Genomic DNA, 20819 nt, shown 5'->3' on the forward strand with positions numbered 1-20819 from the left:
GACAAGGGAGCAAATGGGAACTTCCGTGAAGGGCGCAAATGGGGAGGTGATAACAAGTAGTGGTGATGTGAGAAGGAGATGGAGTGAGTATTTTGAAGGTTTGTTGAATGTGTTTGATGATAGAGTGGCAGATATAGGGTGTTTTGGTCGAGGTGGTGTGCAAAGTGCGAGGGTTAGGGAAAATGATTTGGTAAACAGAGAAGAGGTAGTAAAAGCTTTGCGGAAGATGAAAGCCGGCAAGGCAGCAGGTTTGGATGGTATTGCAGTGGAATTTATTAAAAAAGGGGGTGACTGTATTGTTGACTGGTTGGTAAGGTTATTTAATGTATGTATGACTCATGGTGAGGTGCCTGAGGATTGGCGGAATGCGTGCATAGTGCCATTGTACAAAGGCAAAGGGGATAAGAGTGAGTGCTCAAATTACAGAGGTATAAGTTTGTTGAGTATTCCTGGCAAATTGTATGGGAGGGTATTGATTGAGAGGGTGAAGGCATGTACAGAGCATCAGATTGGGGAAGAGCAGTGTGGTTTCAGAAGTGGTAGAGGATGTGTGGATCAGGTGTTTGCTTTGAAGAATGTATGTGAGAAATACTTAGAAAAGCAAATGGATTTGTATGTAGCATTTATGGATCTGGAGAAGGCATATGATAGAGTTGATAGAGATGCTCTGTGGAAGGTATTAAGAATATATGGTGTGGGAGGCAAGTTGTCAGAAGCAGTGAAAAGTTTTTATCGAGGATGTAAGGCATGTGTACGTGTAGGAAGAGAGGAAAGTGATTGGTTCTCAGTGAATGTAGGTTTGCGGCAGGGGTGTGTGATGTCTCCATGGTTGTTTAATTTGTTTATGGATGGGGTTGTTAGGGAGGTGAATGCAAGAGTTTTGGAAAGAGGGGCAAGGATGAAGTCTGTTGGGGTGAGAGAGCTTGGGCAGTGAGTCAGTTGTTGTTCGCTGATGATACAGCGCTGGTGGCTGATTCATGTGAGAAACTGCAGAAGCTAGTGACTGAGTTTGGTTAAGTGTGTGAAAGAAGAAAGTTAAGAGTAAATGTGAATAAGAGCAAGGTTATTAGGTACAGTTGGGTTGAGGGTCAAGTCAATTGGGAGGTGAGTTTGAATGGAGAAAAACTGGAGGAAGTGTGGTGTTTTAGATATCTGGGAGTGGATCTGGCAGCGGATGGAAACATGGAAGCGGAAGTGGATCATAGGGTGGGGGAGGGGGCGAAAATTCTGGGAGCCTTGAAGAATGTCTGGAAGTCGAGAACATTATCTCGGAAAGCAAAAATGGGTATGTTTGAAGGAATAGTGGTTCCAACAATGTTGTATGGTTGCGAGGCGTGGACTATGGATAGAGTTGTGCGCAGGAGGATGGATGTGCTGGAAATGAGATGTTTGAGGACAATGTGTGGTGTAAGGTGGTTTGATCGAGTAAGTAACGTAAGGGTAAGAGAGATGTGTGGAAATAAAAAGAGCGTGGTTGAGAGAGCAGAAGAGGGTGTTTTGAAATGGTTTGGTCACATGGAGAGAATGAGTGAGGAAAGATTGACCAAGAGGATATATGTGTCGGAGGTGGAGGGAACGAGGAGAAGAGGGAGACCAAATTGGAGGTGGAAAGATGGAGTGAAAAAGATTTTGTGTGATCGGGGCCTGAACATGCAGGAGGGTGAAAGGAGGGCAAGGAATAGAGTGAATTGGAGCGATGTGGTATACCTGGGTTGACGTGCTGTCAGTGGATTGAATCAAGGCATGTGAAGCGTCTGGGGTAAACCATAGAAAACTGTGTAGGTATGTATATTTGCGTGTGTGGACGTATGTATATACATGTGTATGGGGGTGGGTTGGGCCATTTCTTTCGTCTGTTTCCTTGCGCTACCTCGCAAACGCGGGAGACAGCGACAAAGCAAAAAAAAAAAAAAAAAAATATATATATATATATATATATATATATATATATATATATATATATATATATATATATGTGTGTGTGTGTGTGTGTGTGTATATATATATATATATACCGTTGAATCTCGCCAAAGGGATTTGTAATGGAGAATCGTTTGGTAGGAGCTAGAAGAAGTATGTCAGGAATGAGGATGCACCACACTTACAATGGCCACATCCCACGTCGTGAAGCCCCAGCCCTTCAGTCAGTCATGTGGCTCCCCTCGGCTAAACCCCTCAGAGCCACGCCCCTCTCTCCTCCCCTCTCAGGGAAACAGAGGAAACACGAATAATATATGAACTCTGCATCTATATCTCCATATGATGAAATACACAGATTATACTATTTCTCAAGCTCTTTTTAAATGGCGTCTTGTAGTTTTGTTGAGTTAGCTTCACAAGAATTCGTCTGTATGTAAGACTGGAAAGAACTGTGGACGTCGTAGGAGTCACTGATAACTACTGATAGCAATACTTGCATGGGAATGAACATGGAAATTCAGTTTACTCAGAAAAGTCGCGTGATAACAGAACTCAGGCCTGTTACGACGGGAGTGGAGCTCTCACAGGCGGCTCCAGGCAGGAATGAGCTCCAGCAACTAGCCCCACAACTCCAGGCAGTGATGGAATGTCATTAGCCAGGTCCACAGCTCCGAGCAGGAGTGGAGCACTGGTGACCAGCTCCACAACAACGTAGCTCCACAGCACCAGACTCCAGGGCTCCAGGTAGGTGTGGAGCTCCATCACCAGTACTTAACACTACCAAAGTTCCAGGCAGGAGTGAGGCTCCTGAGGCTGACCAGAGCTCCACATCCCTGACGCCGGCCCGCCACCAAGTCGCCCTCGCCACGCTCCCTCCAAAGAATCGCACAAAACTATAAATTTTCTGAAATTCGATATTTTCCGTCAAGCTGTGAATTTTTCCCTCCCATCTCCCGTCCAATGTTGTTCTCGGCGGGGCGATTTCCTGTCTCACACTCTGTCTCAATCATATTTTATGCCCCTCTCACGCCGCTTCCGTCTCTTTCGAATATTGAAGAGGATAGAAAACCAGCTTTTGCTTGCCATGGGATGGGCCTCTAACTCCAAAAGACACAGGAACACGTTAAAACAACTACAAAAAAGGAAAATTAATTCCTTGAACGCCATATGGCACCACGATCCACCCCATCCGCCATTGAAATTTTGTTGTAAAAAGAGATGAGTTTTCACCCAAAACTATGATTGGCCCTCTCGACCGCGTTATTGTGAACACCACCTACTACGTTCTCTCCATATCTACATCATCTGTTTGCATAAGGATTATGGTTGAATTATTTACGATAGAAATAGACCGATGGGGAAATGTTTATTATTCAATGCTTTGAAGATTGGGCCATTTCTCAGAGAAGCGAGACGTACTTTTCTGAAATAAAGGAACTCAAGACAGAAAAATTTTCACTTCTTTTAGATTTGTTTTACATTTTCTCGGTAGCCTCAGATGCTTCGCTTTTTCTTCTCCGCTGCATCAAAAGATGATGTCCTTCGTAGTTTAAAAAGATGGAAAGGTTGGTTCAGAAAAGTGACCATTGTAAACAAGGAGATTGGTAGGCATATATATACGATTTAACGATGCCCTCGTTCCTTAATTATTCGTTCATGTACCAAAAACTTTGGTCATTTTATCCCCGCTGACACCCATTGTGTTGTGAGGCAAGCCATCGGGCAGACACTACCAGCGACAGTTTCCCTCGCACGGCTCAGGGTGTGGAACCCTGGGAGGCAGGGCTCTGGCTGTTGGAGCCCTTGCTGCTGGTGCTCTGGATGCAGGAGCTATGGATGGTAGAGTTATGAAGGGTGAAACTCCAGGGGATGATGAAGTAGGTGGTGAAACTGAGGGTGGAGGGTTTATATATGGAGCTGGAGCCTTGGGCAATGGCTCTGCTCTATGTCGTCTTGAGAGTTGCTACTGTTGTTAGGTTTATGTGATCTACGTCTACGTCTTTGGTCGGTGATGCGCCAGGTCGTGAGTTCCTGGGGTGGGTGGGGTGAGGGTGGGGGTGATTGGAGGAGCACTGGTGATGGTTGTTCTTGGACATGGAATTTGGTTGGTGATACTGTGGGTGGTGTGAACCTGTGGGTAGTGGAGTTTTGAATTATGGTGCTCTAGGGGAAAGTTCAAGGTCATATTGCTTTTAGTCTTAGAACTTTAGCTGATCGACATTTGCGTGGAGACGATGTACATAGTGAGGCTCAGGTTGATGGTGCTTCTGGGCTTTGACACTTCAGGTAATTGTTCTCTTGATATTAACTGTTTGAGAGATGATACTCTGGGTGAGAGTTTTGGATGGTGGTGCTCTTTATGGAAGATTTTTGGATGGTGATGATTTAGACTCTAAGGTAGAAAACTCGGGAAACAGCATCAGGATCTCGAAAATTTCCTTAAGAATTCCTTTTCCATGAGTAAAAGGAGTGATAGGTAATTAAGGATCTACGCTACATGTAGTTCATTATGTAATCATCTCCCCAGTGTCTACATGCTATGGGAGTATTGGAACAAGAACACAACTTTGTCTTCCACAAGACGTAACTGGGAAAGCTTGGATGTATATCTAGTTTACTGAACAATATTATTGTATCTGATTCAATTCAGATTCTGTATTTCGATTCCCGGTAAGTAATACTTTAGCTTAGACATCGTCTTCAGACTAATAAACATTGCAAAGAGTTTCTTTAGAACTCAACGACGTTCAGTCGAAGTGTAGGATCTGGTCAGTTGTTGTACTGGAAGGTGGACATCCGTACTGATCAAAGTGCTCTCTGGGAGACAGATTTTCGTGCAGGTGTATCAGCAGCAGATGCCGAAGAATTTTGCTCATCACGCGGAGCAGCAGCTGTTTATATTCTTTGTCTTGTCGATATTGGACCTCTTGCTTCTCAATCTGCTGGAATGATATTTTTATACCAAATGGAGAACAAAACTATCGTTCAACTCCTAGATTGTAACACTCAGCTTTTAGAACATATCAGCCTTATTGATAATTTTCAGCATTGCGACATGTCTCCTCTGAAATGGTAGACCAACTTCATTTATTGGTGGGTTAGCAGTAAACATCTGCACACCAGCAAAGGGCAGTCATTCCCGTTGGGGATCTGCCATAAACAGGTATTCGAAGCTCTCTGTCTAACGAGTCCCCCACTCTCCAGTGTCTGACTCGAGGCGACCATCATCTCTTCAGTTATAGCCAGCCTAATATTTTTCTTTTTTCTTTTTTTTTTTCATGAATCGAAGATAATGTCTTCCTTTCACCTTACCATTTGCTCGTTGTTCAAGCTGCCATATCTCTGTGGTTTACGTAACTGCATATCATTGTAACCACCCGACACTAATGAAGTCCACCTACCTCAGAGAGATTTCTCCCTGACGTCTTCTGCTTGACTGTATGACTACCCTCACCAGCCTTAAAACTTTCCCACCACATGTAACGTTAACATCAAGAAGCCTTTGGAGTCATATGAGTTTTGCACTGTAAACTTCCTCGACACACACTTTATCCCGGAATTAATGAGCTTCTTACAAAGTACCACTTAATGAGATTTTCTCTTCAATCACGGCTTAATGTAAGAGTGGCAACATTGCGTCGAGATCAGTGATGTAGAATTTAACATACTGGAAGGTCCTCCACTCCGGATGATGTATCCTACGAAGCACGATGAAGCTCCGGCACTGCGACCCCGTCCCTGGTATACTAAGTCTCGTTGTAATCCTCTCACCGATAACATACGTTAGTGACTCTGTGTCCTGATCTTCGTGGAGACAAGAACTTCAAAAGTGACCGTTCTCATGCAAGGGGTTCTTAGAACCATACTTCGCACGGAAGAGTAAAGTTTAAGCATAATATCTGTCAAATATACATCGAAAAGACGAAGCTAGGACGCCATTTTGTAAACATGTGATTTTCCATGTGGACAATCACATGTGGACAATCACATGTTTACCAAATGGCGTCCTAGCTTCGTCTCTTCGATGTATATCAACTGACTGTTATATTTCTCTCTTGTGTCTCCCCTGATGATGTGATTATTACACGAAAGTGCACTTGGGAACTTTTCGTGTTTCATTTTCCCCGTGGACTCATAGGAATATCTTAATCACGCGCAAAATTGTGATCCTTTCCAATATATATATATATATATATATATATATATATATATATATATATATATATATATATATATATTGTATATGTATAAATAACCAAATCCGGCATTTCGCCAACAGTCAACAGTTGAGAAATTTAACACCAAAAACGAACATTAAAGCCAGAATATGACATAGTCAGAAGTATATCCAGTGACGTAACATGATGTCCTCTTTACACTCAAGGCTTTACCGTACATACCTTAAAGTGGAGAAGGCCTAGTAGATCATGGCATAAGAGCTACCGTACTGCCGCATCGTCTGACTCATATAACGTGTGATTGCGTTTATTCGTTGCTTCTTATTTAGGTTACCTATATTTCATGATGTCGTAATGTTTTCAGGTGGATCGTACGTTTGGTGATTCAGAACTTAATTTCTTTTCTCTCTTTTTGCTGTAGGAAATTTGCAAGGAGTTGGTCTCGTTACTTACCTTTGAAAACTATTTTTGTCCCTGACAAGCAGTTCTGTAATATACAGTAAGTTGAGGTAGAAATAAGTACCCCTAAGCACGAGGACTTTACAAGTGACAGGCGAAAACTCAGTCCGTCATGCACAGGCACGATCAAGCAACACCAGCGCCACCAGACAGCCACTAAATCCCACAAAACGCAACAACTTTTCTCATAATCACTATTTCATTATTTACTGATACTGTTTGCGTGCTGCTCTTGTTGAGGTATACATGCAAGTATAGATTCCCTGTGAGAATGCTAAGATTCAGAACTACGTTTGTAGACCTAAGAAATGTTCCCTCTGCCCTGATGTCACTAATGATGCGAGTACTGAAGCACTCTTCCCACACTAGTTCATGTATAATGACAACAAAATCATATTATCTGTGTTAATCATTAACATCCGTAATGTTGATAACAGATTATTATCCGGACTTATAGTCTGTTTATATTTTGTTTATATACAGCTATGATATCTGGTGGTTTACGGAACATAGTAAAACAATTCAAGATCTAACATCAAAGGTACTTGTCGTGGTTTCACTTCTCGCTGCTCAGTAAAACACTGCTACACTGGGATAGGAGAATCGCAAGTCCATTATTTCTTCTTCGAACACTGGAGAGAGGCAACTGTGTGCAGTTCAGACATTGTGTGTGGGTGTACATACGTGAGAGTTTTATTCTCTTTGTGCACATGTTATCATCTATCTGCAAGTACCCATTTGTGCAGTACGGGATGTTTTTTTCATTATTGAAGCCTCATCCCTTGAACACTGCGTACAAGTCTTGAGACGTTTATATACTGTCAACATCATTGTTTCATCACTTACCTCATTTCATTCATCCACCAACTTGATACTTTACTTTGTAGCACTTCTCTCCATCTTGTGTAACAGTTTTCTTGCTTACTTTCTTGTTAGATCCTCTCGCTGTTTTATGTTTGTATCTTAAGAAGAACTATTCGGTAGTGACGTCATCAAACTGGTTGGAGGATTTGATCAAGTTGTTTCTTGGTAGGCAGATTTAGAAGCCATCCTTCAGAGTTTCCAGAAAATTTTGTCCCTTATCACATTTGAGAGAACCAGTTCCTCTTCTTCTTTCTCTACTACTTCCCTCCTTGCCATCATTCACCATCAGTGCTTTGATGACAGTTTCAGAGAAAGGCTGAAAATATGCAGGTAAGATACACGCCGCATGAACACTGGAGCTGTAAAGGGAAGGAAGAATAAGTTGATACACAAATACTTGGGTTGTTGTCTCAGCCAGTGAGTGAGGCTTCTTGCTGACTGACTGGTGAAGTTTTCGTTGATGAATGTGATATAGTTAAGAAGTCGAAAGTTTTGGTAAAATTAATGAAAGTGAGAATCACAGGGAACTTATCTTTCTTTAGGTTGATATAGATAACATTAAGGAAGCTGACAAAGTAGTAGATTAGATAGAAGGTCTTCATATTACCATTTTTCTTTGGATGTATGAGCTTTCAGTGTTTATGTAAAGCCAGTTGAGCACAAAACTTTCACAGAACAGGATGAGGATCTGAATGATGGCAAAGTCGCAAATGACGGAGACTATGAGCTTATTGACTTTGATAATGGCCGGACATATGAAGTTCTCCTGCCAGCGAGACACTTTGATTACTGAAAAGAAATGTTGATAGAGCAGGGGAATTTGGCTAGTTCAGAGGGAACTCGCAATAGAGTTTCATAAGTATGCCACTACGTGATTTTGCCCTTAGTCTCCTTAACCGTTCGGTGACTTCAGATTCTCCAGATGCTGAGTTTTCGTGGGGGTGGGATCCAGGAAACTGGAGATTGAGGAGTGCGACCAGTTGATGGTAATGGTTCAGTAGGTGGCCTCTGATTAGTTATGTTGTTCAGAATAAGATCATGTGTGTCCTGACTGTGTGTTGATAAGTCTACAGCTTATGATAAAGATGCATAGTGCTGGAGATCCTTAATGTCAGTTTCATTAGTATCTCCACACATCCCACCTAGTACGTGGCTCCCTGTTTCTGTTCTGATATTTTACTGTTGTATGTCCGTAAGAGTATCGGGCGGACGATGAAGGACACAATGAATGATGAAGGCACTTTGGTGTGGTCGGTGCCTGGTGATGCGCGAACCCATATGACTACAAAACCCGCAGGAATTTCAACAATGTGTTGGGATGGACGAAGTTCATTTAGACGAAACAGTAGTAATTTCCCACCTCGCTCACCGGTGCGTAGATAATGAAGTTCATAATCCTCATTGTTAAAGGAGTATGCTTTAGGAAGTACCTGCCATGACTTTGTGATGATAACAACACCAGGTCTCACTGATATGACAGCAGTGACGAGTTCATCGATCTTGTCAGAAAGCAAAGTGACATTTAATAGTAATGCCTTTAGAAAGCTGAACCCAAAAGGGGAAGTTTGAACGTACTTGAATTGATCGCTTTATTTTCCCGCCCACATGCCTTGGTGTATACAAAAATTTTAAACACGACAAACTTGAGTGTTCAAAGTTATACAAATTATGAGCAGGTTTGTTCGATCACCTCTGCAATGAGACGACTTATAATTATTCCTGAACCCGACGACCTTTTCTGCTGCAGCCAGCGTGGATTAGATCTAGAAATTTCAGTAACCCAATGACATTGGCTGATGTCTGGATCTCAAACGTCTCAAACGGCAAAGGGCATTGCGTGAGCAAATGACGGGTGACGTGTTGTTATAAACAGTTTGCGTGTGTGCGTTTTTTCCTCTCTGTGTCCATGTGTGTGTGTGTGTGTGTGTTTGTGTGCGGGTGTGCGTTTTTTCCTCTCTGTGTCCATGTGTGTGTTTGTGTGCGTGTGTGTATCAAGAGAACCTCGTCGCTGGGCGGTGCCTCCACCACCCGACGACCTCTGTAGCCACTTCAGGACATTCAAGGACTCATAATTTTCTAGACTTCATCTTGAGTTCAGCGTTTCACTCCAAATCATCTTCATCAATGGGTGTTTTTGATCTTTTGTGGTTATTAGCGTTAATGACGGATTTTGCGCAAGAGACCTTGAGTTGAAGTGTAATATCATCGATTTCCAATTAGGAGTTTGTGATTATTTTCATCTTCGTGCAAAGCAGTAGGTGTCATATCTTGGAATGTGTCCGAACCTCTACCCTTGGAGATTAGTTCCACGTTGCCTTCATCATGAATGTTCGAAGACTGCGACTTGTAGCATTTCTTCAATTAGCCACTTATAACGTTAACCCAGACAATACGGAGTTCTCAAGGAGTTTAGCTATGAGGTTAACATATCCATTGATGTATGATTGCGTTCTTATACTCGAGGTCATACGTAACATTCCTCTCCAGCGGGAGTGGACCGCCTTAACCTACATCAGTTAGGAGAGAGAAAGCGGTTATTTTAATAATGATCCAGTGAACCCACTCGACACAAGCTTTTCCAAGACATTTAGATCAAAAGACATAAGTAGAAATCCCCCTCATGGAAGCACATGTCATGACGTTAATCTTCAGGGACGTAAAGAGCGGCGTGTTTACTGATAATATTTGAACATAGATATGCGTCAGTAACCATCAGGACTGAGAAACTTCATTTAATGGTAAAACCATCCGTAGTGTAGCTTGTGTATGTTGGTGAACAAATAATTCGTCTATTCACAAAAAATTCCAAGTTATATGACGAATGATGTAATGTCTAGGTTAGTCTACGTAAAATAGGAGTAATTCTAACGTACATACTTTCCCTTTGGCAATTGCACTAGATTATATTCATATGTCTAGAAAGCCAGTAAACGTGAATATATATATATATATATATATATATATATATATATATATATATATATATATATATATATATATATATATATGTATATATATTATCCCTGGGGATAGGGGATTAAGAATACTTCCCACGTATTCCCTGCGTGTCGTAGAAGGCGACTAAAAGGGGAGGGAGCGGAGGGCTGGAAATCCTCCACTCTCGTTTTTTTTTTAATTTTCCAAAAGAAGGAACAGAGGGGGCCAGGTGAGGATATTCCGAAAAAGGCCCAGTCCTCTGTTCTTAACGCTACCTCGCTAATGCGGGAAATGGCGAATAGTTTGAAAAAAAGAAGAAAATAAAAAATGTATATATATATATATATATATATATATATATATATATATATATATATATATATATGTATGTATATATATATATATATATATATATATATATATATATATATATATATATATATATATATATATATATATATATGAAAGCAACGGTTTCCCTCTTTATGCATGTTTTATCTATGTGTAAAAACTTTACGAATTGAATTCTAGTTAAACTCTGTTTGATACAAAAAATAAAACAATACCCGTCTATGTTTTACGATCCTTAAGTTTCTCGTTGAAAAATATATAGAATATTTAGGTGGAGGTAAGGGGAAGGAATTTCAGCGAGTCTTTCCCCCACTTCTATCCCTCCCATTTATCAAAAGTTTCTGTGAAAGATTTATAGGAGCAAAATCCTCGGTCCGACATCGGGACACGTGCCCCATACAATAACGTCTCCCTATTTTTAATTCAACTTGTTTTGTTCGTCCTATTTTTCCACATTTTGAAAAGTCCACGGCTGACGTGAGTCGGTCACTGCAGTGTTGCCGTCACAGGCGTCCTGCTCTAATCATATATATTTTGTGACGATGTATTAAAGTTTTATTCATGAAATAGTTTACTTATATGTAGGTAGTCTGTCTGTATAAAGTTCTGAGATTTTGTGCCGCTGGTGAATTAGATCAAAGTGTTGTTTATCATGTGGCGCTGGTAACTCAGCCCGGGCCAGGCTGGCGTTGGCGGAACAAGGACACCCTTCAGTCCTCGTTCCCCTTGCTACACTCCTTCTGTTAGTGTCCCCCTTAACCAACTTGACACCGTTCTGACACCACTCTGCTCTCCCCCTGACACCACAACCCTACCATACTACCAGTTCTACCACCATCGCCAAACTTAACCCCTCTTACTCACTACCCTTGAAGCATAGCATTGGTAGTCACAACTCGTCACCAGTCTCATGATCTGATACCATCTCATGGCGACCCTTCCTTATTCCTCAGTTCCTATCATTCCATCCTCACTACCAAACCATCATCATGGCATAGTTATTGACCCACAATCACTACCATACCATCATCATGGCATAGTTATTGATCCACAATCACTACCATACCATCTCAGCCTTACCCATACTGTCCTGTCACTTCTCTCACACGAACATTACCGTGATAACGCAGACGCCTTGTCTCCACTTTCTAGTCAATCTTAGCTCCTAATGACCACCATATGCGTCATTACTACCCTGCAACCATTACCTGCAGTGACCAGCCATTAATAATACTCCTTCACCTTTGATATATCGACAGTCTCCTACCATCACTGCCCTGCCACCACTGCCCTGCCACCCTTTGCGATCACCCCCGAATACCCCTCCCACTTGCCGCACAATCCGTCCCCCAACCCATCACTACCCATGAGCAGTCCAGCAACCCTCTCCCCCTCCAAGTTCTCTCTTCCCTCCAGTTTCAAAGGGCCTCAAAAAGACACGTACAGCAGCAAAGGGACAAAGCCGCCAGAATGATCAGGAGGGCAACTGTGGTGTATCTTGGTGTATATCATGCCCTCCCTGCCTGATATTGTCACTAGGGTGTCACTGACGCTGTTACTGGTGTTGGCTGTTTTCACGGATGCTGCTGATGGTGTCTGATGTTATGAACATTGATAACGGTATTCTGTGTTGTCACGGACGCTCTTAGAGGTGTACTAATTACATTAAGACTGTTAATGATGTCTCTTGTTATTACGGACACATGCTAATGGTGCCCTGTGTTACTCTGGACACTGGTGTCAGTGTCCAGACTTTTTACAGACACTTAGGCTAATGAGTAACTCGTCAGAGACACTACAACTGGAGTTATGTTGTTAAGAAGCACTGCTAATGGTGTCCTGTGTTTTCGCAGACGCTACCACTTGATATGTGTTGTGACAGACATTGGTGTTGTGTATTATAGTGGGCAACGCTAACTGTGGCGAGTGTTACCACGGACGGTGCTTACGGTGTCTTAAGCCGTCACGAACACCGCTGATGGCATCCTGTTTGATGACGGATGATGCTATTATTGTTGAGCGTTGGCACGGACATTGCTGTTGCGTGTTGTGTGGCATATTTTCGTCCACTGATAATGTTCTACGCTTGAAAAACATTTATGAAGCATCAAATTATAACAAGCCATACAGGCACAATTCACTGTCTCTTTACAATAATTTATATTATAGTCGAAAGTATTTTGAAGATAGATTGCTCTCTCTCCCTTCTACAAAAGATCATGTTATTACCTCCCTCAGTGGTGTTATTTAAGTAACACCAGCAGAATATTACCATCAGCTGAGTCGTACGTGCTGGGCAGTGGATGAAAATGTGGTGTATTCGATATTGACAGCGATGTGTACTTGAGCCGCATACAGTATGGGGAGGGAGAGATATCTGGGTCAGATGCAATTTGGGCAGAGTGTATATATTAGTTGTATAACGTTATGCATAATAGATGGGCACAGCTATAATTCATCCCTCAGAAAATAAGGTGGTAATTGAGTTTCATAAGGAGACTTTTAAGTATGAAATGTTGTTCAGAAGAAAAGAATTATCATTGAAAGTTTCGTCTGTGGTAGATATTAGCTTATAGTTATGTAGTACAAGAATACTGTAAAAGTAGTTTTTGACAGTACTCTGGCAAACTAAATCTTCACCTTAAAGTCCTAGTTTGCATTCCGCTTGACTCTTGTATGACTACAGTATATGATTCACTGAGTTACCATCATGATAACTTTACCTTTCTGATATGTATTTAGATAATTTGCTTTTGTAGAGATCTTATAAGATGGTATTCAAGTACATTAATGAGTCCAGTCTGTGCCTTGGTTCTGAGGGCAGAATAACAGGATTCAAGGAGAGACTCACTGATTTAGGTCATTGATGATTGACAGAAGGTAACCTATATATGATGTGTTTATAATGTGAGCGGTGTTTGTGAGGCAGGTGTGGTGTTATCAGAGTGTGTGTGACGCACTTCTGGTTTTCCAGTATCATCTATGCCGTAAATGCCGTTACCACTGTGTGACGTAGTTGTAGCGTTATCAGCATATTTTATGTAATTGGTGTGTTACCAGTGTCTTTAACGTAGATGTAATATTACAATTATATATGACTTAAGGAAGTCTTACCATGTGTGACATACATAGAGTTGTTACGTGGATGTTAGTAGAAGGTGTCGTACCTATGGTATTACCACCGAGTGACGGAGAGGTGTTACCAGTGTACGAAGATCTGCTGATAACAGTATTTGCAACGTATACAGTCTTACTACATTGTGAAGTAGATGCACAGATACCAGCGCTTGATGTAGTCTTGGTGTTACCAGCGTTTGTGTTGTCGATGTAAGGTTACCAGTGTGTCATATTTCTAGTGTTACCAGTGTGACGCAGATCGCTCGTTAGCAGCGTCTATGACGAAGATGTGATGATACTTGTATGTGCAACACAATTGATGCATTATCAGTGTGTGACAAAGTTGCAGTGTTACAAGAAAACATGACTAATGGTGAAGCTTATTGAGTATTACCAAAATATAACACGGCTGGTAAGATAGATATATCACAGGGTAAAAAGTTTGGAACTTATGTGATTAATTCTTCCTTTTATTTCTCATATGTACCGTGTCGACTATTATAACAAAGAATTTTCCTGTGTAACATCCAGGCCCCACAAAACTTTCCATGGTTTACCCCAGACTCTTCACATGCCCTGGTTCAATCCATTGACAGCACGTCGACCCTGGTATAACACATCCTTCCAATTCACTCTATTCCTTGCACGTCTTTCACCCTCCTGTATGTTCAGGCTCCGATCGCTCAAGATCTTTTTCACTTCATCCTTCCACCTCCAATTTGGTCTCTCACTTCTCCTCGTTCCCTCCTCTGACACATATATTCTCTTTGCCAATCTTTCCTCACTCATTCTCTCCATGTGACCAAACCATTTCAGTACACCCTCTTCTGCTCTCTCAGCCACACTCTTTTTATTAGCACACATCTCTCTTACCCTGTTATTACTTACTCCATCAAACCACCTTACACCACATATTGTCCTCAAACATCTTATTTCCAACACATCCATCCTCCTTCGCACAATTCTATCTATAGCCCACGCCTCGCAACCATATAACATTGTTGGAACCACTATTCCTTCAAACATACCCATTTTTCTCTCCGAGATATCGTTCTCGCCTTCCACACGTACTTCAACGCTCCCAGAACCTTCGCCCCCTCCCCCACCCTGTGACTCACTTCCGCTTCCATGGCTCCATCTGCTGCTAAATCCGTAGAAGACGATCAGGAATTGCAGAGGATCTCTTCTCCTCCGAGGCTCAGTCATGTGCAGTGGACGCTACCTCGTTCACAAGATTATTCCCTAAAGGTTTTCATGTTTCACGTGTTCTCTCAGAAGTTATTAAGCCAAGCTTTCATGAAGTTTAAATTCAAAATCTTTGATATTACGGCTAAGGTTAAAGGTTTAGAACGTGTTATCTTCAGAGGTTGTATGTACCTGATCCACCCGGTGAAAAATAGGAATGGAATTAATGATGATAGATTAGATAAAGAGAAGATTGAAATCCTTGTTTCAGAGGTAATAGGCCTGTGTTTCATAATGGGAGGTTGAACGCTGAAAACAGTTATTAGAGAGAGAGAGAGAGAGAGAGAGAGAGAGAGAGAGAGAGAGAGAGAGAGAGAGAGAGAGAGAGAATAATATATGCCATTGTATATCACACGACATGGTACATCACGCTGATGAAGTTTCGTGTTGATGTCACCTGTGTGTGTTTTGTACATCCTGTTGCATCATTTTTTTCCTAATATATAATTCAGTTGTTCATCTTACTCTTTGTTGTCGTTCGATTCGCCAGTTTTCTACCTGGTGCAGGCCATTGTCGTACTGTGTTTGTTTGGCAGGTTTCATCGTTTGTGTCTTTGTTTATAAATTTATTTGTATTGTTTGCTAGGTGAAATTATCCTTACAACCTATCTATTTATTTCTACTTGGACAACTTGAGTTTTATTTTGTTATTATTATTATTATTATCATTATTATCATTATTATTAATATTATTATTATTATTGTTATTATTATCATTATTATTATTATTGTTATTATTATTATTATTATTATTATTATTATTATTATTATTATTATTATGATTCAATCCACTGACAGCACGTCAACCCCGGTATACCACATCGATCCAATTCACTCTATTCCTTGCCCGCCTTTCACCCTCCTGCATGTTCAGGCCCCGATCACTCAAAATCTTTTTCACTCCATCTTTCCACCTCCAATTTGGTCTCCCACTTCTCGTTCCCTCCACCTCCGACACATATACCCTCTTGGTCAATCTTTCCTCACTCATTCTCTCCATGTGCCCAGACCATTTCAAAACACCCTCTTCTGCTCTCTCAACCAAACTCTTTTTATTTCCACACATCTCTCTTACCCTTACATTACTTACTCGATCAAACCACCTCACACCACACATTGTCCTCAAACATCTCATTTCCAGCACATCCACCCTCCTGCGCACAACTCTATCCATAGCCCACGCCTCGCAACCATACAACATTGTTGGAACCACTATTCCTTCAAACATACCCGTTTTTGCTTTCCGAGATAATGTTCTCGACTTCCACACATTCTTCAAGGCTCCCAGGATTTTCGACCCCTCCCCCACCCTATGATTCACTTCCGCTTCCATGGTTCCATCCGCTGCCAGATCCACTCCCAGATATCTAAAACACTTTACTTCCTCCAGTTTTTCTCCATTCAAACTTACCTCCCAATTGACTTGACCCTCAACCCTACTGTACCTAATAACCTTGCTCTTATTCACATTTACTCTTAACTTTCTTCTTTCACACACTTTACCAAACTCAGTCACCAGCTTCTGCAGTTTCTCACATGAATCAGCCACCAGCGCTGTATCATCAGCGAACAACAACTGACTCACTTCCCAAGCTCTCTCATCCCCAACAGACTTCATACTTGCCCCTCTTTCCAAAACTCTTGCATTCACCTCCCTAACAACCCCATCCATAAACAAATTAAACAACCATGGAGACATCACACACCCCTGCCGCAAACCTACATTCACTGAGAACCAATCACTTTCCTCTCTTCCCACACGTACACATGCCTTACATCCTCGATAAAAACTTTTCACTGCTTCTAACAACTTGCCTCCCACACCATATATTCTTAATACCTTCCACATATATATATATATATATATATATATATATATATATATATATATATATATATATATATATATATATATATATATTCTCTGAAATATTATTTTTATTTCACTTTCCTAAACTAGAGGCTAAGAATAACTGATCAAATGTAATTGTTATTCAAACAGAAGCAGTTGGTTCTATACACAGGTGTCCAGGCAACGGATGGTTACACAGCTGTGTTGAAAACCGTTCTTTTTGTTGAAGTTGTTTTCATCTTTGTTAAAACTTTCAAACCACAATACGCATGTTGAAGCTCACTCACTTCCCTGAAACTTTCAGACTGTCCTCACTATGTTGATACTCTCACACTCTCTATGTTGAAACTTTCAAACTTGATACTTTCATACTCGATATATCCGATACTTTCACATTTAGGAAGTTGATACGTACTATCGTACCTGCTGAATCTTGTGTGTAGCATCCATTTTGAAAATCACAGTCCACCATTTTCTTCATTGTTTTTGGGCTTGACTACATCTCTTAACTATAATCAGGAAATGATCATTTTGGGCTTGACTTCATCTCTTTAATCAGGAAATGATCATTTTGGGCTTGACTTCATCTCTTAACTATAATCAGGAAATGATCATTGGTGATCATGTAGACATGATGATTAATTATCCGCTCAGCCCCGGGGAAGATGAGAGTGCGTTAACTTCATGATGTCTGGGGTGTGGTGGTGGTGGTGGTGTAGGTTTTTATTATTATCTTTTTATATGAATTTTGAAACACTTCTTTTGCTTACTGTTGCTGCTCCTGCAGTGTCTGCACGTGCACCCACTCGTTACCTGTATGTATTTTTCATACAGATGTTTATTCAAGCGTATCCATCACGCATTCCCCCCTGCACGCGCGAAATGTTGCATACATGCAATATGCATTCATTAATTTTGGGGAAATAACGTGTTGAGCATGTGTGTGTGTGTGTGTGTGTGTGTGTGTGTCTGTGTGTCTGTGTGTTTGTGTGTGTGTGTGTGTGTGTAGACTTTATAATCGCGAGTAATGAAAGTATTTGTATGATTAGGATTTCGTTCATTGTAAGTCTTATTTAGTGCAAGCACCTTGGTTCTCCTTGCTTGTTTTTCATCACATCAGAAGGACGCAGTAAAACAAGAGGTATATTTGTCAAACAATTTCTTTGGTCATTGTTCAACTTGACAGTATATTACGTTATCGACGCATGACTAGACAGTAAATTCAAATTAAAATTTTCTATAGAAAAGTCTCGGCATGACTTTCTTCTCTACCTATCATATAATATTTTCCTTAATATTTTTTTCATACAGTTTTATTGACTAATAATTTATATAAACACTTACGCAGTAATTTTGAGTTTCCAGATTGACTAGACAAATAATGGGTGAGACAGCCAAACAATTACTATGGCACAGGTTATATTAGCAGGAATCTTCTGTGTTCAGGAAGAACAGGAAGATATTCATGCATCCACACACTCAGTGCCTTGAGCCCGACACTATGTTCGTTGAGCACGACGGTAAGATCCTGAAGCATGACGGTCTAACCCTCTGGTATGATAGCCTGTTTCTCCTGACGGGACATTCAAAGTTCAGATCAAATGTCACTTCCTTATAAACAACGTTAGGACCGTCTAGATCAAGTATCCAATCGCCCTACCCAGGGATCACGCCCCCGTGCTCAAGGGGCTAACATTTTATATTACACCATTTAAAGCAAATGTAGCTTTGAACAAATCAGTCATGAAATAAATACACAGTTGCCCAGTAGCCTTCCCAAAGTTAGTAATAAGAGATATTGGAATGTACATAACAAAAGGACGCAATTACCATGACTTTGATTCCCTTAACATTGAAAAAAGTCAACTAAGGTCAATAGATTGGTTCTCCTGTAAAGCTCTTCTATCTGACTGATAATACCTGTCGTTGACTTCTCGTCAGATAAGACACTGAAGAATCTTATTAAGACGTTGATCAGTGGGTTGAGCAGTTGGTGGTGTCCAGGACCAAGCTGCCTTCTTGCTCCACTATACTCAGATATTTTCCCATCAGTGTAAGTGTCGTTACTTCCTTAGATCACATTAGTCACAACCATATAACACACGAACCACACATTGCTTTTTCCCTGCCAAAGCGTCAGTTCGCATACACTGCCTTCTCACTGTAAACTGTTCTTCTCGCTGGAGTCATCAGATTGTAGTTTATGACTCTACTTATAAAGCTCATAAAAAGTTAAAGATTAAGAACTAATAAACTGATATCCAGCCAGAACATGAGGAACATTCTTAGTACCGTTTGAACAGGAAAGGTTTTCAAGTTACTTTTGGCGACTGGCTTCACTTAACACTGATGAGTAATGTTTGAGCAATATAAATGAATTACACTGACCTACAACATAAGAAAATGGACTATATACATGTAACTTGATGTATATAGTTGTGGGAGCAATTGTTAATCTCTTGAGCATGATGGTACGTTCCATGAGTACGACGTCACGATGCTTGAGCACAACGATTCAACCATTGGTTATGACTACATGATCTTTGACCTGAACCTGGTGGTGGTCTGGTCAAAGGTCATGTCATCATACCGAAGAATCATACAATCATGCTCGAAGGTCGTACCGTTGTGCGTAAGGGTTGTACCGTTATGCTCAAGGTTTTAAGCTTACAGAAATTAATCAATTTACCCCACCGTGTTATAAATGATTCTACAATAAACTGTAGCCAACTAAAGGAACCACATCAAATAATGCTATGTATAATAAAGCATTTGATATACAATAAGGGATAAAGCCTGGCATACAAGGCTACCATATAAATATACACTACAGCATGGTACGTCTCATATACAGCTTCAGATGGTATGACACAGGCTATATAGCAGCACACAGCAGAGACCAAACCATATCTGCTGTATGCTTGCTTTTTTAGCAGCACAGAAAATACCACATAATAAATTTCTACAAATACCTGATATGACAGCTTTCATAGACTAAGGTAAATCAATTGCCTAAGAAGAACTGTATCAGGGAAATGATAAGACATATCTTTAACTTTGGATCCTCAGCATATTAGTAGACTCTGGTAGGCCACTGGAGGCGTCAAGGTGTACAGTCTTGGCAATCATGACACAAAATCTCTTTAGTCCTAGCACTAGCCGACAATAAGGCTCGTATTTCTCAAAGTTCTATATTCTTAAGCTTTTGAGCACGATGATACGATCTTTGGATATCATGGTCTCACCTTTGACACGACCCTTAAGGGTAATGTTAAAAGCTAGACCATTGTACTCAGGGGCCGTACCGTTATGCTCAACGAATTAACTAAGCCAGAGAGGAAATGGGAATCCAATTTGCCTATTACATGTAGGCCATTGATCTGCCGTACGGATACTTTGCAACTTTAAGTAAACTGTATTTTATTAAGGGCCATCCCATTTTCAGCTAAAGGTTCTAATGGACATATAGCGGATACGTCGCTCCTCCTCTGCATATCATTCCACACCTCCTTTGGCCTCCAGGTCTAGCAGAGGCCTTGGCACTCTCGCCAAAAAATAACAATTTTGAACAGAGACAACTGTCTCATTGTTATTACTCTAAAACCACAATTTTTCTTAAAGTTAAGCCGGTAAGACTGTACAGTACACGGTAAAGTGTATGGCCTTGGGAAGCCAGATGGCATTCCATAAATACGAACGTTCACCCTCTATCATATATTGATATATCATCGATCTAACATTAACACACGCACTCACATACACACATTCCAAAGACCTGTATACAACGCTAACCATAATCTGGATATATAGATCATAATAATAATAATATGTAAAGAACTATAGTTTATCCCTGACAGTCGGGCGCGGGTCGAGGGACGGGGAAGGCCCCTTCTCTT

This window comes from Panulirus ornatus, chromosome 24, assembly GCF_036320965.1.
Source record: "Panulirus ornatus isolate Po-2019 chromosome 24, ASM3632096v1, whole genome shotgun sequence".
NCBI classification, from domain to species: Eukaryota; Metazoa; Arthropoda; class Malacostraca; order Decapoda; family Palinuridae; genus Panulirus; species Panulirus ornatus.